The 24,138-nt window shown below is 34.7% G+C and overlaps 1 non-coding gene across 1 annotated transcript; it reads left to right on the top strand.

Moving 5' to 3' along the window:
• The first annotated feature begins 8,470 nt into the window (after positions 1-8,470).
• Positions 8,471-8,575, top strand: LOC149996041 (U6 spliceosomal RNA). The gene has a single exon (XR_016507595.1). It is a non-coding gene; the product is annotated as a U6 spliceosomal RNA (small nuclear RNA).
• The last annotated feature ends 15,563 nt before the right edge of the window (positions 8,576-24,138 follow it).

A 24,138-nucleotide genomic window follows, 5' to 3' on the forward strand; every position in this document is an offset into this window, starting at 1 on the left:
ATCAAAACAGTCTGGCCTGGCATAAGAAGAGACATATAGATCAATGGAACAGAATAAAGAGTCCAGAAATAAAACCAGGAATATACGGTCAACTAATATTTGATAAATGAAGAAGGACATAAAATGGAGTGAGAAGAGCCTCTTTAACAAATGGTGCTGGGAGAACTGGACAGGGACGAGCAAAGAAATGAAACTAGACCACCAGCCTACACCACACATGAGAATAAACTCAAGATAGATCAAAGACTTAAATGTAAGCCATGACACCATGAAAGTTCTAGAGGAAAACATAGGCAGGAAAATTTCAGGTATCGCAAGTAACAATATTTTTACGGATACATCTCCTAAGGCAAGAGAAATAAAGGGAGAAATAAACAGATGGGACTACATCAAACTAAAGAGTTTCTGCTCAGCAAAAGAAAACATCAGCAAGATGAAAAGGAAACCAACCATATGGGAAAACATATTTACCAATGATATCTCAGACAGGGGACTGATTTCCCAAATATATAAAGAACTTATATGACTCATCATCAAGAAAACAAACAACCCAATTAAAGAAATGGGCAAAGGAACTGAACAAACACTTCTCAGAAGAGGACATACAGAAGGTCCATAGACACATGAAAAAATTCTCAACATCACTAGTCATCAGAGAGATGCAAATAAAAACCACAATGAAATACCACTTTACACTAGTCAGAATGGCCATCATCAACAAATTAACAAACAATAAGTGCTGGCGAGGATGTGGAGAAATGGGAACCCTACTGCACTGTTGGTGGGAATGTAGACCGGTGTAGCTACTATGTAAAACAGTATGGAATTACCTCAAAAAACTAAAAATGGAACTGCCTTTTGAACCAGTGATTCCACTGCTAGGATTATATCCAAAAAATCCTAAAACACTAATTCAGAAGAACTTATGCACTCCTATGTTCATAGCAGCACTGTTAACAATACCTAAGTGCTGGAAATAGCCTAAGTGCCCATCTGTAGATGAGTGGATCAAAAAATGGTGGTACATTTACACACTGGAATAGTATGTAGCAGAGAGAAAGAAGGAACTCCTGCCATTTGGGACAACATGGATGGAACTAGAGAGAATTATGCTTAGTGAAATAAGCCAGGTAAAGAAACAAAAATACCATATGATATCACCTAATACAGTAAACTAAAGAACAACATAAACAAATGAACTAAATAGGACAAGAAGCATAATAACATTCAATAGTGGGGAGGGGGAGGTAGAGAAGGGGGATAAGTAAGGGAAGAGTTTAGTCAAGGAACATGTATAAATGACTCATGGACTTGGACAATGGGGAGGAATATGATTGTGGGAGAAGTGATGAGCTGGGTTGAAGGGAACAATGGGGGAAAAATGAGACAATTGTAATTGAAAAATCAAAAAAAAAAAAAAAAAAAAAAGAACCAAAGAAAATAATAGTAAAATAAAATAAAATGTCCATGTAATTCAAGTGCACTGCTTCAGCTCTGACTCTAGTATATATTGTTATAAAACTTGGATAAACAAAATTTCAACACAGACATTTAAAGAATTTAAATATGGTAGAATTTAAATACTTAGGTTCTTGGAAATTTGGTAGTATTCTAGACTGCTGATAAATGCGTAGACCTAATACTTTTCTTATGAGATTTATGCTCCTTTACTTTAATTTGTTTAGACTTCAGGTCGGTATGATATACTTTTTTTTTTTTTTCTGATTTAGTATTATTTTAATCACATTTTTCTCTAAGCATAATATGTTTATGGTAAGAAATAAAAATGATGAGAAATTTTAGTAAAAATCTAGAACCCAATCTGGCTCTTTGGTTTCCAACCTGTCTTAATCTTAAGAATCTACTTTTAATTCTTCTCAGTTTTATTTATTCTGGCATTTATCTCAATAACTATATAAAATAGTTATACCTATTTCTTAATTTAACATCTGTGACATTGTGACTTATAAAAATATATACAGTAGTCCCTCTCTATATCGTGGTTCACTTAGCATGGTCTCATTGTATCGCAGGATTTTTAAAAGTATTATATTTAATTATTTATTGTGGAAAATCGCGGGATTTTGTGGTACTATATACATATGTTGTTAAAGTTACATAAGTTTAAGAGTGTAGAATATGTTTAAGAACATAATTAGTGTTTATAAAAAGTGTGGAAAATTTAAATAAGGTTGTGATAAAGGTTAATAAGGGACTGAGAACAGTTTATAAGTATGTGAGAAGGGTTTATAAAGCCTTAAATTATATATAAATACTAAAATAAATGTAAGGTTTCTACTTTATGGATTTTCACCTACCACGGGGGTGTCTAGAACATAATACCCATGATAAGTGAGGGAATACTGTATATATTTGACCTTCATCCATGTTCCTGATACAGAGCTCTTAAAACCCTTGGAATTTCCTAAATGAGAACAGCCATAATTGCTTTTGTTATGTTAATAAGGTAATTTTTGGCCAACACCTAAGGATTGGGTTTAATTGTCAGGGATCCAACCACAATATGAGAGGGTTGAAACTTTCAGTTACACCCCATGACTCCCTTGAGAGGATACAGGGGCTGCAAGTGGAATCAATAACTAGTGTTCAATTACTTAAGTATACCAATATAACTAAGACCCCATAAAAAGCAAAATAAACAGAGTTTGGAGAGATTTTAAGTTGATAAATACATGGAGATTTAAGGGGAGAGAGCAATATACTGAAAGAGGACATGGAGACACCTCACCCTCTCTTTAAACCCTGCCTCATGCATCTCTTTCATTTTACTGCTCCCAGTTATATCATTATATAATAAACCAGTAAACTAATAAATAAAATGTTTCTCTGAGTGCAGTGAATGGCTGTAGGAAATTAGCAAAATCCAAAGAGGTGGTTGTTAGAACATCTGATCTTTAGCCAGTTGGTCAGAAGCACAGGTAACAATTCGGACTTAAAATTGGCATCTGAGGTGGAGGGGAGCAATCTCCTAAAGACTGAGTCATTAACTTGTGGGTTCCAGTGCTATATCCAGATAGATAGTGTCAGAATTGAGTTGAATTGTAGGATTCCCACTTAGTGTCCAAGACTTACTTTGTGGTTTGGAAAAACACCCCTACTCCCCAACACATTGAAATTAAATACAAAATTCAAACTAGGTGCAGAGTATTTGTTTTTTAATTGACGAGAGAGAAAGATTTGTTGTTCTACTTATTTATGCATTCATAGGTTGACTCAATAAAGGCCTGACTGGGAATTAAACCCACAACCTTCCTCAATCTTAGTATATTGAGGGGATGCTCTAACCAACTGAGCTATCTGACCAGACAGGGTACAGAATCTTAACAACTTTAAGCAATACCTAGTAGATATCATATAAATATTGAGAATTTAGATGATTTATACATTTTACCTAATGTTTTATAAATTATTACTGATTTCAGTTTTACTTTTGTTAACTTTTCTGTTATATACTTAAATATTAAAACAAACATGTACTTCTTTAGAAGTAAATATTCAACCTATCTCATATCCCTCAGAATTTTAAGATAAATAAATATATTTCTCCCTACATTATTCTACATTTTCTTCTCTAATATTAAAATTGCTTGACTTATTTTTACATTTTATATTATTAGGTCTATAATAATTTTACATTTTGGCCACTAATATGAATATTTTTCCTAAAATTATAGAAAATAAATTTCTAAACTTTGTTTTTTTCAATTATATTTCATTGATTATGCTATGATGGTTGTTCAGGTTTTTCCCCCTATGCCTCCCTCCACCCAGCACCCTCAACTCCCTCAGACAATCCTCCCACCATTGTTCATGTCCATGGGTCATGCATATAAGTTCTTTGGCTGCTCCATACCCTATACTATACATCCCTAGTGCTCGTCTGGAACTACATATTTGTATTTCTTAATTCCCTCACTTTCCCCCACACCCCCCTGCCATCTGGCAACCATCAAAATCATCTCTGTATCAATGATTCTCTCTCTGTTCTTGTTTGCTTAGTTTATTTTTTAGATTTAATTGTTGATATATATGTAGTTATTGCTATTTTATTATTCATAGCTTTGATCTTTTTCTTAACTAAATCCCTTTAACATTTTATATAATAATGGTTTGGTGATGATAAACTGTTTTACTTTTTTCTTGTCTGGGAAACTCTTTATCTGCCCTTTGATTCTAAATGATAACTTTACTGGTTAGAACAATCTTGGCCGTAGATTATGATTATGATTTTGATATTTCTTGCCAATCCCTTCTAGCCTGAAAAGTTCCTTTTGAGAAATTAGCTGACAGGTTAATTCCTGTAGGTAACTAATTGCTTTTCTATCATTGATTTTAAGATTCTCTCTTTAAAATCTTTGGCATTTTAATTATGATGTGTCGTGATGGGCCTTCTTGCATCCCTCTTGTTTGAGACTCTCTGTGCTTCCTGGACTTGCACATCTATTTCCTTCACCAAGTCAGGGAAATTTTATTTTCATTATTTTTTCAAACAGATTTCCAATTTCTTGCTCTTTCTCTTCTTCTGGCACCCCTATAATGTGAATGTTGGATCTCTTGAAGTTTTCTGAGAAGCTGCTTATACTATGTTCATTTTTTAAAATTCATTTTTCTTGTTGTTGTTCTGATTGGTTGATATTTGTTTCCTTATGTTCCAAATCATTGATTTGATTCTTGGCTTCATCTACTCTATTGTTCTTTCCTTGTATATTGTTCTTTATTTCAATTAGTGTATACTTTATTGCTGACTGAATCTTTTTTATGCTCTTGAGGTCCTTACTAAGTTCCTTGGTTCAGTGTTTTGAACTCTGCATCTGATAGATTGCTTATCTCAATTTTATTTAGGTGTGATCTGTTTTTTCATTTAGGCCATTTTTCTTTGTCTCTTTATTTTGGCAGCCTCCCTGTGTTTGTTTCTATGTATTAGGTAGAGCTTCTTTGACTCTGTGTCTTGGTAGTGTGGCCTAATGTAGTAGGCGTCCTGTAGGGTCCAGTGGCACAGCCTTGCCTATCACTCAAGCTGGGAACTTGAGATGTGCACTTCATGTGGGCTGAGAACACCCTCTTCATGTAGTTGATCCTTGGTTGATGTTGGCAGGTCAATGAGAGGGATTTATTCAGGTCTGTCAACTGCAAGGACTGCTTGTGACCACTGACCACCAACCTCTGTCCTCCATGGAGGATCAGCTAGCTTTGCAGAGGCACAGTTAGCCCTAATATGGTCTGTAGCTGCCAACTGGGTGAGCAGGCTCTGGGATTTCCTGGATGGTAGAGGCCAAGGTGAGCCCCACCTGTGTTTTGCCCAGGGCCACACTGCCTGACCTATAAAGCAATTTGAGATGGCTACTATGTACTTGTGCTGGGCTTGGAGATTCCCAGGTGAAGCCAAGCTGTGAATCTAGGCTGGCTGCTGCTAGTGTCCAGCCTGGGGCTCACTGAGGCCAGCTGATGCTTGTTTGACAGGATTTGGGAAGTTGTGAAGCATGAGCCAAGACCAGATATTCAAATGAAAAAGGCAGGTTGGTTGGGCCCATAAGTTGGGTGGCGTGAAATCTCTGGGGATCTCCAAGGTGGGTCAAACAGTGTTAGCCAGTTTGGCCAAGTCTCAGATATGATACCAACTTGCCAGCTCTGTGGCTCTGTCAGGGGAAGGTTCAGAAAAGGGACAATGACTTCTGTTCACTTTGATAACAGACACTTCAATTTCTTTCTGTATGCAGTAGGTAACTTTCAAGTTGATACCAGGTTCTGGAGCTCAGAAGGAGTGAGTCTGAGTAGGTGAGTCCATGTGTGGGTCCTTTAATAGGAATTGCTTGGTGCTCCAGCAGTTTCTTCCACTGACTCAACACCCACTAGTTTTTCAGCTAGAAGTTTTGGGGACTTAACTTCCTTGTACTGGAACCCTGGGATGGGGGTCCCAGTGTGGGGCTGGGACTCCTTGCACCCAAGAAGTCCCTCACAAACTTTTATCCACCACACAAAGGTGTAGGACCAACCCATTCTGCGTCTGTGCCCCTCCTACCAGTCTAGATGGCTGTGGTTTCCTTAATTCTGTAGTTGTCAGATTTCCATTCAACTTCATTTCTGATAGTTCTGAGTCATGGTTTTAAAAATATTTTAATGATAATTTTGATGTGGTTGTGTGAGGAGACAAGTCATGTCTGTTTATGCCACCATCTTGACTGGAAGTTCCTAAAATTCTGAACTTTAAAATCACTGTTCCATTTTCTATTACCATCCAACATGTTATTGGAAAGTGTCCAACAGGTTAGAGTGCCCTGGTTACCAGTCCTAGGGGCAAACTCTAAACACTTCTACCTGTTGCATGTTAGTATCAGTGTCACCAACAAGAACATGATGCAGTCAAACACTGGATGTAATAATGTTTACTCACTCATAAAAGAGACCATGCAATAGTGGGCATTAGTACCTCATGGCCAGGAGATCTCTTTTGGAGGCCAATACATGGCAGTTTGCCTACATACACTCTGTAAAACACTGTGTCTTCCTGTTGAGATCAGATACACTAGTAGGGTGGGTCATGTGCCATATAATTCACATGCTTCAAGCAAACACAAAACAGCACGCATTTAGTCTGAAACAGGAAAATATTTCCTCACAAAGTGAAGATCTGGCACAGGCAGTGTGGGTCCTTTATCTCTTGGTAAGGAAATTTTTCAAGCCCGGTCCCAGTGTTATCGAGCCAAGTGGGAGCTGAAAGACTTCATGCCTATGGATACTGTTTTTCCCAAAAGAAAGTCTGATCTAAATCCACTGCTTTTCTTTTGTAAATAATTGCTTTTATAACAGCCATTGTGTTTTTTAGGATCTTTTTATTCATTAGAATTTTCTGATTATTTTGTATTTTTCATTTTGATCATTTAGCATAACCGTTCAATATCAATATATGTGCTTCAACATTGAACCTTTGTTTTCTATAAATTGTTTATGTTTTTTTTTCCTCTCAGTATTTTCTACTCTTGCTTTTAGAACATCCAATAATTAGGTTTTGAAACTTTGGATTACATTTTTTACATGTATCATTTTTATATTTTTATTTAGCTTTTCAACACACTTCCTCAACTTAATTTTAGCAATTTTGATTTCTAATTTATATATTTAATATATAGATGTTTACTATATGTATGTAATATACATGCATGTATATATATATTTGTTATCAGTATGTATTTATGTTCATATATGTATTATATAGGTATATGTACACATATGTTTAATAAGTTTTTCAAAGGTGAAAATGAGCTTAGGTACCTATCACTTGAAAAGTGTATAAATAAATTATATTACATACATCTCCCATATACATATTAACATATATCAAGTTTAAAAACTAGTGCTGAGTGAAAAATGAAGCAAAATGAGATAGAATATTCAAATAATGCCTTTTCTAAAACATATATAGACAACATAATCATGTTGCCAAAAGTAATGAAAGAATGCAATGTTTTGTGTGAATAAAAGGGGAAATTTCATTAAGTGTAAAAAGTCCTTTAATAGTCCAATGATGCAACTCTCTCCCTCTGTGCAACTAACAAATTGAACCTAACTAACATGTTAATTTGTATTTAGTAAATTTGTAACTGTTGAATTGAAATTAATACTAAGAGTTGCTAAGAAACTTCTCAGAGTAATTTTTAAGCAATTGTGATCATTTTGGTTCAATTTGCTTGGAAGTTCTAAAAGCATAATTTAGTTTACCAAATCTATGACTATTTTTCTACCAATTCAGTTTTTATATTTTAAGTCATTTCATACAAGTCAGTCCATGTGTTGCAAACTTATTTTTCTCATTTAATATAAAACTGTTGTATAGTAGACTCAAAGAATCAACCATAGGAGTGGCTGGGTAATACATTTTTATTGGAAATACAATAGATTAAATTTCATAGTCATTTTAAAATTATATGTTGGTATTTATATTTGCTATTATCATTATATATGTTTATTTTATTTTAAAACAAAAATATATATTGTATTTGTGAAGTTCTCTCCAAGAGAGTCTCAAGTTCCTACTTTATCAGTAATTTCACATACTATTTGAAGTAAAATAAGACTCCTCTAAATTCAATATATTCTATTTTCTCTTCAATCATAGTGAATAATAACACAAAAAAGACACAAACACATATCTACAGTAATAATGCCATCAACCAAAGCATAAAAACCCTATGTGATTGAGAAAATATAATTCTGTTATATTGTTGTTGCCTTATATCATTTTCTGATCTCAGCCTTGTGCTGCCCAATCTCAGAAATATAAAGACGGATGAAGTATTTTAGCAATTCAAAATTCAGTGAAAAGGGATGGGGAGAGACAGGGGCTCAATCATTACACATGTTTTTCTTCTTATTAATTATCAATAGAATATCATCATTCCATTGGTAGATTTCCTAAAGGTCTACATGGATATTATTTTGAGAAAATCCACTTGTGCTTGTTTTGGCAGCACACATACTAAAACTGGAATGATACAGAGAAGCTTAACATGTTCTCTACACAAGAAAAGCATGTGAAATTTTAGTGTTCCATATTTTTAATTTTTTTTATTTGCTCCAAAGTTTTGGTTAAGGTAATAAAATTTGTTGAAAATAGTGCTGATAGTTGCGCAACATTGTGAAGGTGATTAATGCCATGGAATTTACACTTAAAATTGTTAAAATAGCAAATTTTATTTTATATACACACACACACACACACACACACACATATATATATTTAAACACCATGCAAATAGCCCTGGCCTGGGGACTCAGTTGGTTGGAGCATTGTCCCATACACCAAAGGGTTGTGGGTTTCATCCTCTGTTAGAGTACATACCTAGGTTATGCATATTGGAAGCAAGCCATCAATGTTTCTTTCTCACATCAATCAATGTGTCTTTTTTTCTCTCTCTCTCTTCCTCTCTAAAATCAATAAAATATCATCTGGTGAGGATTAAAAAATAATAACAAAATAAAATACCATGCACATAAGCTTATAAAAAATATAGTTAATTTTATGGGGTTCACTTTACTGATTCTCCTTAGTCTCAGAGGGAAAATTGGAAATTAATTAGAAAGGCAAGAATAGAAAAATGTAATTATTATTTCTTTTCCATTTTAAGACTGAACAACAAATACAACAGTTTAGTACATGACATACATTCAAATGTAAATAATTCATATATAATGAGAGCTATGATGAGACATGGGAGTGTTAATAAAAAAAGTCTTAGTCTGTGTGCATAAATGTATGGTTCCAGAAAAAAGACGAGAGAAAAATAAGTTCCTTTGGTGGATTTGATCCTGCCAATAATTAGGTTCTGAACACCCTCAACATCTTGCCACCAGTCCTCACAAACGCTGGTCACTTACTTTGTTTTCAGTGAGTGAACAAAATAATTAGTTCCCTTATCAGACCTTTTACTCTTCATGCACTGTTTTTTCTCTTTTGTTATTTTGCTTCTCATTCTTTCTTTCTGCCAATGTGATTTTTTTCTCCCCCTCCTTGCCCCAAAATAAATTTACAGTTTCATCTGCCGGTATGTTTAAAATTTATTTATGAATCTCTTGCCATTTTGCTAAAACGCTCCCTTCACAAATTTCACTTTTCTTACTCATTCTGCTTAAGAGCCTAAATATATTTTCTGTATTTACAAAAATGAAGTTTGACATGTTACCATCTCTTAATTTTTGTCTCAAAAATAATAATTCTAGAACTGTTCTGTCTAAAGATTATAAAAATAAAATATATTTCTTAAACATACGTGATTGTATTTTTGAACTGCTTCACAGAACATTGTCAAGATCATCAGAATATTCCAGATTTAGCATGATAATGACTTACTACCCTCTGACCTAAAAATGCAAACCTAAATAAAGTTCATTTTTTGTCTGCTGAATTAGCTAAATTGCTACCAATTCTATGATGATATCTTAGCACATGTAGTAATTACAAAAACACAGCATTTGAAGAACTAGGTTTTTGTTCATACTTTTCTGTTCTTTATTTAGAATATCTTTCAAACTTTTTAAAAACTTTTTATTGGATTTATTGAAGTGACACTGGTTAACAAAATTATACAAGTTCCAGCTGCAAAAGTCTATAACACATCATCTGTATCCTGTATTGTGCATTCACCACCTCAAATCAATCTCGGTCCATCACCATTTACTCCTCCATGCCTTCCTCCACCTAAACCCCCGCCCCAGCAACCCCCACTCTGTTGTCTTGTTCCATACATTTTTTCTCTCTTTTTTCTTTTTTTCCACCATTTTCCTCCACCTGCCCAGCCCTCCACCCCACCCTCAACAGCTGTCCACATCCTCTCGGTCTATGGGTCTGTTTAGTTTGATAGTTCATTTTATTTGTTTGATTCCAAATATGAGTGAAATTGAAGTTTTTAAAGTACAGTGTAGATTTACTAATAATACCACATGCCTGACCTAACTACCTCAGCTAGTTTGAGAAATAACAAATATCTTTAAAATAATTCCATAAACTAGGGAAGATAATTATTGTAAATATTACTTTTGGAATTTAGTAGTTATATTAAGTGTACATAATTTTGGGAGATGAAACATCTCTCTTAGAAAACATGAAATATTCATTGAAATAACATGGAATTCATAACAAGAAACTGTCTTCAGAGAAGTATATTTTTCCATACCACCTAAGTTTCACTTGTTTTTTGTCATTTTCATTTTCTATTCTTACCCCTCAAAGAGAAAGAAAGAGATTTCAATTCATCTAACAGGAAGTAGTTATGTCTAGTAAAATTCATTATTGTTTTGATTTTGACATAGTTCCAGTAGACTCTGTTTGAATTGTCATCCTCTTGTCATGCCCATGTTTCCCTGTAGTCTAGGTCACTCTGATCTGTATTTTGATTCCATATTTATTTCTTTGCTGCCTCTTACACACTACATAATGACATGAAAGTCTATGATGTTGAAGAAAGAGTTATTTTTGTTGTTTTAATGTAAGTGAATATATGTTTTTGATGCTGCATATACATAAGTAATGTACTCTAAACTATAAAATTAGTTTTGATTAAGTAGAAAATTTGAAAGAGAGCCAATAAAGAGAGAAAATAAAAAGCACCATCACTAATAGATGTAAATCTGTATTTTGCTTGGTGTTCACTTTCCCTGTGTTTATAGGAAATATTATATACCTATTTCTTGTTCATTGTGAAGTTGTTCCAAATTGTTTATAAAAATTAATGTATGCATAAAATTTTATCTGTATGAGGTATGTATGGGTTTCAGATATTTGCATGCCTTATTACCCTCGTTGAGCAAGATAAAAGTTGTGTCACTGTTCAAATCAACACATTCTTTTTTGACGTGATTTTTATTGAGCTTGATTATCTAAGTCAGATTGTAAACACAACATAATGAGCACTTATTGTCTGCTAAGCATAAACCATATTTGGATTTATGGGAGAGATTCAAATAAATTTTTATGGTGAAGGGGCTTCTACAGTTTTGCATATCCCCATAAACACTTTGAATTATGAGGTATGGGGGGGACCCAAAAAACATAACTTATTTATAAAAAATTGTGTATTTATTTTTACATGTTTAAACTTCTGTCAGTCATCTTCAAAGTACTTTCTATTTGAAGCAATACATCTATTGAGACATTTTTTCCACTGCTCAATACAGTTTTGAACTTGTCAATTTTGATGCATTTTAGTACTTCTGTCATTTTTTGTTTCACCTCCTCCACGTTGGCAATATGTTCCCCTATGAGGACTTTTCTCACCAGGGGAAACAAAAAAATGTCACTTGGAGTGAGATCAGGTAAATAGAGAGGTTGGAGCACAAGGATCATACCATTTTTGGTCAATAACTGCTTAACATTCAGTGTGGTGTGGGCAGGTGTGCTCATAAATCACCCATCATGAAATGGGAAAACTCTTAAAAGAGTCTTCAAAAAAAGTCACTGAAGCTAAACAAAGCCTCTTACAATAATGCCAGCTGGTACAGTAATATAAATGTGTTCCTAGAACACTCCCTGAGTGGGGAAAGCCTGTACTACAAGGACCCAACCTTCCAGAAGATAATTCCATTTTCTTAGCTTCCCTCTTGCATCTAATTTGACAGCAATTGAGGTAAAAAAAATGATATCCCAGTGTTGCTTAACTCTGCATTATGATGTCAATGATTTTGAGCACTTCTTCAGATGCTTATTGACTCTTGGTCTCCTGTTCTGTAAATGGCCTATCTACATATTCTTTACTCACACTTTCTTACAGTTTTGGAAATTCTGTTGTTAGTTTGAAGACATGATTTGTATCTTCTAGATAATCTATTTTTGCTATTAAAAGTATCCAAATATTCCCATTATTTTTTAAATGTATATAAATTCCATGCAATCCCAATTCCAGGAGATTTTTTAAAAATAAACTTGAAAAATACTCTAATATGTATAAAGAAGTATACATGTGCATACATAAAGAGCTCAATCACTTTTTTAAAAAAGAAGATAACAAGAAGACAAACGAGTATAAGTCATGTGTTTTTAAATTTGACATGACTAAGAACACACAGATATACCAATTTAAAGAATAGAAAGGTAGAAACAGACAATTTATATACGGCCATTTCCTATATGATAAAGTGTTACCATAAACCGTTGGGGAAAAGTGGAGACTTTTAGTAGATTGCATCAGGAAACCTCACTTTTCTTATAGAGAACAAGAAACTTAATTGAACATGACATACAAGAACAGAACCTAGATGGATTAAATACTTAATTTTGAAAGTTAAACTATAAAGTTAATAAAATAAATTAGGAAAAACTTTATTGTGTGCTAGGGGCAAAGAAAATAAACTTCTTGGATAAAACTTTCACAAAGCAAATGACAAGGCAAGAACTGATAAATTTACTAACATTAAAATCAAAAATTTCTATTTATAGAGGACATTTTGTCAATTACGATTATATACACCTTGATACAAAGTGGAAAAATATATTTAAAATGTGATACCACTTATAAAAACAAAAACATACAGTGTCTATAAAGAAATTAAATATGTACAAGAAGATTATGTAAGGTAGACCCAGTATTTTAGAGATTGTTTTTCTTTTCACCTGATCTTTAGGTTTATTTTAATCATTCCCAATTTTGTGAGGATGGGTCAAAAATCCATTTCTAAAGAACTTGTATGTAGGAATATATAAGATTTTTGAGAAGGAAAATAAAGAAGGGAGACTTGTCCTAGTAATTATTAAGAATTATAATAAAGCTAAAGTTATTAAGATAGCATATATTGGGACAGAGAGACCCTGGCTGGTTTGGCTCAGTGGATTGAGCGTCGGCCTGCGAGCTAAGTGTCGCTGGTTCGATCTTCCAGTCAGGGCACATCAGAGAAGGAAAACTCTGACTCCAAAAAACCTCCGCTGCCTTGCGGCATACCTCTTCAGGGGAAAGGCTAAGGGAGTAAACCCCGACAGAAAATCCGGAGCCGGAGTCCCTAAGGCGGTTTGACGTTGTAGTCAACACCGGCAACTCCTGCGGCGCACCTGAAGCCAAGCTGTATTGACTGCGTCTTTCCCTTGGACCCTTCAGCTGCGAAGAGAGGGGGGGTCTGCTGCATGGGCAACAGCAGACCCTCCATATCACCCTGCCCAGGCTCTGTAGCTTCAGCTTCACTGGAGAAGACACTCCAGCGTCATCGCAAGATGTCGATTCAACACGGGAGGAGACAGATACCGTGTCACTCCCGAGTCGGACTGCACAGCCATTCTCGGCGGTGCAGATAGACTCTTAAGAAGCTACACCATCGTCTCTCGAGACGGACGGCTGCCGACGACGACGATTGGGACAGAGATATAAAATTGACTAATTTAATAGAGTGGAGGTCCTAGAAGTTATTCAACATACATACATAAACTTGAGTAATGAGAGACTTAAAGGATCAGAACTGGAATAAAAATTATTATAATTAAAAATATATGCTATTTTCATAGTACACATCAACTTATAAAACCACTTTGATAATTGGTAGATATAGCTAAACAAAAATTCAGTAACAGTGCAACTTATTTGTGGTTTATGGTTACTATATAATTATTAAATAGCTCTTATATCTCAGCAAACTGATACTACAACATCTGTTTAAGACTTATTCTTTTAAATAGCTTTGATAATTTGAGGAAAAGATTAAGGGAGAGATGATGAACTCTTTTGCTGTTTGGTTCTTCATTCAGATATATAACTAAGTATTAGCCACCATTTATAATGTCGGTCAAAATAAAAAGATTACAAATTCTATTTCCTTATCAGGATACTAAATTATGGACACTTATAATTACATACTAATATGCAACTATAGTACCATTCCTAATTCTAAGCATTATGGTAAAACAGTGAAAAGCAAACCAAAACAAATCACTGTCTCCATTGGTTAACATTCTAGTTGGTGAAATAATAATCAAGCTTAAAACATTTATTATCTCGATTTCTGTGGTTTACAAATCCAGGTGCAACTATTCAATGTGTTTCTAACACATGGTCTCTCAAAAGGTTGCTATCAAACTTTTATTCATAGCTACAGTCAGAGATCCAGAAGTTCTACAAACAAGCTCCCTCGTGTGACCATTTACTATTGGTTGGAGACATCCTTCTTCACCATAAGGTTACTCACAAAACAACACTTTGCTTCCTCCAAAGTGATAGGTGAAAGCCACCATCTTTCTTTTTAATATATATTATTTTATTTTATTGTTGTTCCAATTCCCCCCCAACCCCATTGCTCTCCACTGCCCTGACTACACCCCTGCTCCCAAGTCAATCCCCACACTGTTGCCCATGGCCATGGGTTCTTTATACTTGTTTCTTGACTAGATCCTTTCCCTCCTTTTCCCCCATCTTTTTGAAATCTGAATCTCAGAAGTGACATTGCTTGTTTCATACTGTAGTCATTAGAAGTGAATCAATAAGTACTGCTCACGCTTAAAGTTGAGGGGATTACAAAAGGCCATGAGGTGAGGATCACTGGGGTCAGTTTAGAGGCCACTTCCTACAGTAAATAAATAACTAATGATAAGGCCTAAAAATAAAAGTAATTCAGAGGAGATAAGTTTCAGGAGAAAAAAAATTGAAATTTTAGATAGGATGAGAAACCTGCACTGACAATGACACTTTGGAAAATTAAAAGGAATGTGACAAATGTGAATATGTGAGGCAAAACCATTTCAGATTGAGAAAATGGCAAATAAAGAGATCCTGATATGTATTAAGTCTGTAACAAAAAGTAAAATCAGCACATAGTGAACAAGTTAAAATTGGCCCTCTTATTATTAGGTTGGGATATCAGACAAGGCCAGCTCAAAGTTAACATAAAACATTGTATCACTGATGATATGTTGGGGCTTTAAAGTGTCAAAACAACCCCCTTCTTGTTACAGAAACAGGGGAGTCCAAAAAATCCCCAGAGTTTGCAGCTGGGGGATGGGGAGAAGGAAGCAGCTTTTCAGAATGCCTCCACATGCCTGAGGCCGGTGGCTAGTGTCTTTCTTATGCAAAATGGCTTTAATGCATCCAAAGCCTCAGGTAAATGGGAGGGGTCTTGAAACAGGGGATGGTATGGAGAAAGCACACAGAACCTGCGTAAGGTTCTGTGAATGGTCAGAACTGGTTACCGCACCCACTACATCAGAGGATGTAGTAAGGGATTTAAAAATAAGCGGCAGACATTTTAGGCAGGCTGACTGTGCGGATTTCACTAAGGCTAGGGCGGACTGTGCGGATTTAACTAAGGTTAAGGCTGACTGTGCGGATTTAACTAAGGTTAAGGCGGACTGTGCGAATTTGACTTAGGCTGAGGCTGACTGTGCGGATTACAAAAGGACTAACTATACAGTTTACAAGGAGGCTGAGAATCCATGAGGTTCTGGATTAAAAGCTGGTGGACCCCATAACACAGACGAGGTCTCCCCAATCAGGATTGAATGATTGGCAGCTACTGGTAAAGCTGAACTGTGTTTGGAAAGTAGGGAAAGGGTTTCTCTGACTTTTCTAAAACTAGCCTGGTTTGGTAGGGTGGGGAGGCAAGGATATGTGTTTATGGGTGTTTTAAAGAACATAAGACTTAACAACAGAAATCCGCAAATAACTAAATCAATATAACTGTTAAATAAACTATTCTTTTTCTTTTCACTAAACTCTGGTATTGAGAGTTATAATTTTGGCGGCGGACAATCGGGCCCCTAACTAAAGAGCCCGTGGGTTTGTTTTCAACTGGAGCAGCCCAGGGGTTCTGTAACATTCTTAATCACTGAAAAACTGTCTCCTGAAAGTCCTACTACCAGAAACACTGTGGTTTGAAAGCATATCAATAAGAATAAAACAAACCATAATTACATGGGTACACAAGTCATTAGGATACAGAGCAGCAGCAGCATTTTTCAATCCAGATGCAAAGATGCAGATAATGGTTTCTGAATACAACATTCCACAATTAAATTAACCTTGTAGTTGATGTGAAAACAGGATCCTGGGTCCACTTTTCAATTTAGACCTCTTAGTTCCAACCCCTTTACCCAAAGCCCAGCTTTGTTTTCAGCCTATCAAAACCGTGCTTTATTTAGATTTCACCTAAATGCCGTTAGTCCCAAATCCCATAACACCTCTTTATTTTTCTTTGTGGAGACTTCTCATAGCTCCTTTAGTGTGCAGTCTTTCTCACTGGGATAGGTCCATAAACCTGGCTTTGTGGGACTACAGGCTTGCTCCAATTGGTTCTATATTGAATGGGCTGGAAAAGTAAGGCATGTCCAGAAAATGAAGGGGAGATAGTAGTAAAGTAGGACAGTGATATACATTTTTCCTCTCTCAGAGTAATAAAGGAGTTAATCAAATGAGGTATGCTTTTATACCGCCAGCATCACATAGCTAACACCACAATCTCATTGGAGGAAATTGGTCAAACTAACTGAAGAGCATGGCTGGAGATACTTTGGATGGATAACATACAGGAAGTAGATTTTCTGCCTTGGATACAGGTGGGATTGAGATTAATTTAATGTGCTATTTGCTTTCTCAGGGAAGATTCTACACTAATGAAGAAGCATTTGTGACTTGAAAGCCTCTGATGGAGCTAAAAGTAGTATAACCAGGATAGACTTGTGTTCTTTTCTTCTAAAGGGTATAACTAAAACCTAGATGACCAAAATTTGTAACCAACAGGTAAAAGAATTCAGGGCAAAAATCATTAAACTGAGTCATACTCCTGATACCTGGTCTTTGTTCTGGTTTCTTGATTGGGTGGAGCTAATCTATTACTGACTGAGTATTCAGAGGACTATCCCACCCACCCCCTACTGGGATTAAGCAACAGTTTGGATAAGAGTGTCTGTAGAGGAAATGAAACTTTCCCTTGGGAGTTCTGTTTCAGAGTTTAATCTTTTGACAAATGAGGTGGAGCAGATCATGTTATCAAGTCCATTTAGAAGCATACTGTAGACAAAACCTCCAATCTAAAAGCAGTAATGCCATGTTTCATAATTATTATTCCATTTATTTGGTTCCTCTATCTATGTCTAAATTAATTTGAATTTGAATGGGAAGAATATTATGGATTGACACCATAAGCCCCTCCAGTGTGCTCTAGCTACCATCTAATTTTTCTGTTTCTTATCTTATCCAGACATCTGGAAAATGTTATCTACATTTGCCACTTTCACTTTCTCACTTCTCTAGCAATATAGTCCAATCTAGCTTTTATTACCAAAACTCTACTGAACTTTTTTTTAAAGTTTAGATTATCTCCATGTTGCTAAGTTTTTTACGCATAGTGTCAGTATTTGAAAACTTTGGCTACTGTTTTCTTTGTGATATGCTTTATTTTCCTAGCTTTTATATACTTCATCAATATACAGTATTCCCTCACTTATTGTGGGTATTACGTTCTAGAACCCCTGCAATAGGTGAAAATTCATGAAGTAGGAACCTTACATTTATTTTAGTATTTATATATGTTTTGAGGCTTTATAAACCCTTCCCACACACTTATAAACCGTTCCCACTCCCTTATTAACCTTTTCCACACTTTTGTAAGCACTACTTTTGCTCTTAAACATATTCTACACTCTTAAACCTATGTAACTTTAACAACATACATATACAGTACCACAAAATCCCACGATATAGTGAAAAATCTGTGATAAATAAATGTAATATTTTTTAAAATCCCGCAATACAGTGAGGCCGCGATAAGTGAACTGCGATATAGAGAGGGACTACTGTATTTCAGTTTCTTTTATTGATGTTTCCTCCTTTACTCAGCCTCTGAAGTATAAAACTGAGGATCTGAGGTTTGGTCCTCAGTCTCTGTTTTCTTTATACTCCCTAGTCTCATCTAATCTTATAATCTTAACCATAAATGCAGTTTACACACACACACACACACACACATATTTCCCAATTTACTTTTTATCCAGTCCTTTGTTTTATAAGTTCCATTAGACTTAAAATCAATTAAGCATCTACTTGACACTTTTGTCTAGACAACTAACAAGTACCTAAGGTATATGATTTTTGAAGTTCACTATCTTCATCCCCCCCCAAAGCTGTCTATATTTCAGTTTTTTCCTTCATATTACACAGTATGCCAGTCCATTCAGATTTTCCATTCCAAACTTATGTCATTTTTTTTGTTTCCAGCCCTAATGACTCACCACCCTCACCTATACCTAATCCATGTAGAGAGATTCTATAAATTTATTTCAAACTGCCATAATCTCTGTTTGAAAAGTGTAGTAAACACCTATCAGATTTCTTCCCTCTAGACAATCCTATTCATTAAGCTAAAAAATTTCTGATCTAATATGATATTTCAGTTCATTTGATAGCCCTGTAAGGCCTACTCTTTCTATCTTATAATCCATTTTTCATAAATCAAAATGATCTTTTTATAAAAAGGGAAGTAAGTCTTGCCATTCTCTTCTTTAAAATCTTCCTATAACTTCTCATTATTAATGGACATTTTATGATAATTTTAGCATTGAATTTACAGTTCTCCAAAATAGGACCCAACTTCCTTTCATCCTCAATTTTATCAATACTTAGTCTCTAACCTATGTGCCAGCAACTACTTACAATTGCCACCAATAAGTTGGATCATTTCTAATACTGTTTCTAAGAATCTGTCCTATTCTCAGTGAGGAAAAAATATAAACCAAGGATCTCAAGACCTAACTCAAAAGATAACTGTTCAATAAAGCTTTCCTCTTCTACTTTTCTTTTTTTTTTTAGTGTAAAATTACATATTTACAATTAGACAGTTGGACTAAGTTTTGATGATCCCAATTTTATTGGCAACATTCAAAGCATCATAGTTGAGAACCAGGCTAAAACATGCCATCTCTCCGTCTCCATCAAGCATGATCAAGGGGTTGACCTTGGCCACACCAATGTCCTAGAGCTTCTTCACAGCGTCTCTGATCTGATGCTTGTTGGCCTTGACATCCACGATGAACACAAATGTATCATTGTCTTCTATCTTCTTCATGGCTGACTCGGTAGTCAAGGAGAACTTGATGATGACACAGTGGTCAAGCTTGTTTCTCCTGGGGTGCTTTTCTGAGGATGTTTAGGCTGCCTTCTGAGTCTCAGTGTCTTTGGCACAGGAAGGTGGGTGATGTACTGTGATGACCTCTGGACGCTTTTCAGCACTGTTTTCTTTGCCTTCAAATCCTTTGCTTTGGCTTCAGTTTTGGAGGATCACAGCCTTCCTTCTTCACTTTTAACTCCATTTTTGTGAAAAAATAAAAGTAAAAAAGCAAGTCTTTCTCTTTTATAATCTTTTTTATTGATACTTTTCATAGCTCATACAGTTTATAAACAGTTGAGTTCATATCTACTGTTTCTATGTTTCGATTTATTTTGGCTCCCTTGCATTACAGTACTTGACTACTTATATAACCTTAGATCCCAGCAAAGTGCCTGGCCAAAGGTGAGTATTTTAAAACTGTTGATTGAATCACATTGAAATAATACTGATTACCAACTAATGAGTGTTTGATAAAGTTGGGTAATTTAGTCTTGAGATTTTGTGCTCTTTAAATGCTATTGTCAAGTCTTCTCCCTCCTTTACTTTTGAGTGCTTATGTACCCAAAATGCTACTGTGGTAAATAGATAAATATATATATATTTTTTTTTCAACACAGGTTAGACAATTATGAAATAATTTTCACAATGATTTTTGAATGTATTACATAGAGTAGCTATCACTAATATAGAGGACATTTGAAATAGTGCTATTTATTTCCTTTGTAGGTCAAACATGGTGAAATTTGGGAATTTGTCTCTTCAACTTAGTAGCATGATGGACATTACTAGTGAAGTCAAGGTGTACATGAATAAAGCATAGATTACTCAGAATTCATGAAGTATGCACATGCTATTGTTAATATTAATATTGTTATTATTAGTACCACTAGAATTTCCAAACATGTCACTTAGCCTGCAGCATACAGACAAATAAACAGGCCTAACATATTCTATTTCCACTGACCACAAGTTTTCATTCTAGACAGCATATTCAGAAACTGCATACCTCTAACTCATTACTTAAATATACTGACTTTACTTAAGAAACTGGAAGGAATATCTCTATAACACATGGGCTGGTTAGCATTCATAAGTTGCACAGTCATGAGTATGTAATAAAATGAAACAAAATAAGAAAAACAAATAAATTATGCATTTGTGTCTTTTAAAAGTTTAATAATGGAAATTTGATGCTCTAGGGTGAGCGAAAAGAAGAGAGAAAATCTGTATAGTTAGAAAGTAAGATTCCCCCATGCATTAAATGGCCTGAGGGCTGTACTTAACAATATGTCACTTAACCAATCACTCCTGAAGCTTAATCATGCAATGGACTCAGTCTGTGTAGCACACAGCCTATTTCCAAACAAATTCAGGTTCTTTAACTTTCTCCCTCTCATTGTTTCCATTTTTTTTCATGCTCTCTCTTATCCTAATATGAGTGAGCCCCTCACCTCCACCACCAAGTATATACACAATTTATCCAAAGCAATTCTCCATAAGGCTTGGTCAAATACTGCTTGTGAGAGAGACTTTGAATATATTTTATAACATTTAGCTGAATACTGAGGAAAAAAAGAAGTAAGAAAACTCTCCTCCACAAGGATTTCATTCAGCCCACTTTTAAACTTGATCCATAATTTGATCGAATGCTCCTGGGCACTATTAAATAGTAATAATGAACTTCACCTAAAGCCCTTAGTAATTTTGTTCCACATTTCCTTCTCTAATTATCCACTATTCCCTATTTATTATTACTTCATTCTCTGCCTTGAGGCCGCCTAAAAATACTAAGAATGATAAATTAAACAATACATTTGGCACCAAGTTAACCTGTGGGGAGGGTTATAATTTAATGGATTTGTCTTCTGAATTAATTATTTCTGAATTATTTAATTGCAGCTTCTAAACAAATTTCTTAGAATATGTGACATTAGAACTTTTAGGATATTTCTAAAAATTATGATAATCACAGGTCTATCACTAACTATTTTAGCTAAATTTTACATTAATTTTATTTTACCTGTACAAAAATTCACTGATTATATTTTTACTAATAAGTATTGCCTTTTACAAAAGTTTTAAAATATTTTTATTAGTATTTCACCAGTGCAGGCATTAAATCATTGTTGTTTTAAAGCCAGTACCTTTTTCCCCTTAAGTAACAATAATAATTGACTTTAAAGTCTTATGAGTCTCACTATATATAAATAGTGTTACTACTTTAGAGAACATGATGGTACTTCATACACTGTGTACTTATCTCCTTAAGTCTCATTAAAGTTCTGTGAGAATCAACTTCTGATTCTTTGAACTAAAAACCTCTTCATTTTATTTGGAAAACTACTCCTTTAGAAGAATTCACATTGTAAAATGGCAACCATGCTGTTTGTGGTGTGAAGTTTAACCCATATTGCATAATGGTTTTTAGTTTTTCTATTGGAGATGCAGAACTCTTAAGGAAGTTTCATACAATGCCAATAAGCAAAAACTTCTCAACCATTTATCAGCAGCAGCAGGACCAGAAAAACTGGAACAGCTCATCTGGTCTTAACCTCTGGAATTTTCCCAAATTAATTACCTACTATATCCAGCACACAAAACCCTTCTCAGATTTCATGTATGAATAGCTTCAGTAGCGATCCAAAGCTCTTTATAGCCTCTTTTAATACCTTGAACTGCTGGACAGCTGCTTTTTAATGCTTTAAAAAGCTCAGTGGTAGAAAGAAAGTTTTCACTGACTGTTAGGATATTATTCAACTGTAAAATCTTAATTTCAAAAGTATATTGAGTCTTTTTATATATAATATTCTTTTATTTTACATATAGTTTACAACAGGAGTATATTAAGTTCATTATGTGCAGTTAGTCAGGGACTAGTTTTACTGTCTCAAAAATACTGGTAAGTGCCTCAGAAAGAATATTTAGAAAGGTAAATACATATCAAAAGGAAAATTGAATTTTCATACAGTACAAATAGTGAATATAAACTGCTACAATGACTTTGGAATACTATTTGATATTATCCATTAAATTTAAAAATGCATGCACTCAATTGACCTAGCAATTTAATAAATGTGTATAGCAGTTACACAAATATGTTTACTCTGCTCGTTCAGTTGCACACTTGTGATTCATGTACTCTTCTATATGTCCATAGTGCCTCAATTAAAATAGTAAAGCACTTTAAGTTCACAAAGTATATATGTGAAATATTATTTATTTTACTTGACCATTATCATGATCATTCCCTCTGTTATCTACCTTGTAGACTTCAATTTGATTCATCTCTTTCCTCATTTCCTCATCCAAACTGCTATGAATTATTTAATTTTTGGTTTTGAAATATGTTTTACAATTTCAGCAATATGATCCAATTTGATCTGCATGATTATTACTATTCTCCTAATGAAGATTCTCCCCAATTCAAGCTTAAACGATTGAACTCCTTCAGACTGGTCTTACTGACTTAAATTTGTAGTATCTGCCTTAAATAGTTTTTCTGAGCCACTACTTTAACTATTTGACACTTATGGTCAAGTAGATTCTTTAGTGAATTTAATCCATTATGAGAATATAATTAAACTAATTTGCCTTTGGAGGCTGTCCATTTTCTGACCCTTATGATTTCATTATTATTTACTCAGGTTTTCTGTACAATGTGCTTTCTTCAGAAAGACTTTCATCCTTTATACTTTATAAAAAATATGTTCTCATGTAGTTTTTTTTATTATAGACATATTTCTCTTCTCCTCTTCTCTTCTCTCCCCTTCCCTTTCTTACTTTCCTTTCCCTTTCTTCCCTTCCCTTACTTTCTTTTCTCTTCCCTTCCTTTTTCTTTTCTTTTCTTTTTAAAATTTTCTATATTTATCCAAACTTCGACTCTTGTCCAAAAGTATCTGTATTTCAGTTACTTTATAAAGTTATATATTATTACAACCATAGCAATTGATTTCCCATTCTCTTGTGCCACTTCAACTGTTTTTACAAAATGCAGAGTATATGACTAATGACATGTGCATTTATTTATAAAGATTCTAGCAATGTTATGTGCCAGGTTCTGTACATAGTAACACACATATAGAAATGTGCAGAAAAGTTATATGCCCTGTTTTCCAGAATAAAGTTAAAGTACAGATAAAAGTAAGAAAACACCTCGAGTATGAAAGAAGACCTCCTACCCCCCCAATTAAATTATCTTCTGGAGGGCAGTCCCCTTGTAGTACAGGCTTCCCTCACTAGGCAAAGTGTTCTAGGTACCCATGTGTATCAGTGTACCAGCTGGCATTGTTTTGAGATGCTGCCTTTGGCTTCAATGAATTTTTTTGAAGACTCTTTCAATGCATTTGCCCATTTCATGGTGGATGGTTTATGAGCATATTTACCCACAATGCACTGAGTATTCAGCAGTTTTTGATGAACAAAGGTATTACCCCAGTGCCCCATTACCCTTGTTCACCAGATCTTTCCGCTAGAGACATTTTTTTGTTTCCCCAGGTGAAAAAAATTCCTCAAAGGGAAATATTTTACTAATGTAGAAGAGCAAAACAAAAATGG

The sequence above is a fragment of the Furipterus horrens genome, unplaced genomic scaffold, assembly GCF_987537825.1.
Source record: "Furipterus horrens unplaced genomic scaffold, mFurHor1.1.pri manual_scaffold_12, whole genome shotgun sequence".
Lineage (NCBI taxonomy): Eukaryota > Metazoa > Chordata > Mammalia > Chiroptera > Furipteridae > Furipterus > Furipterus horrens.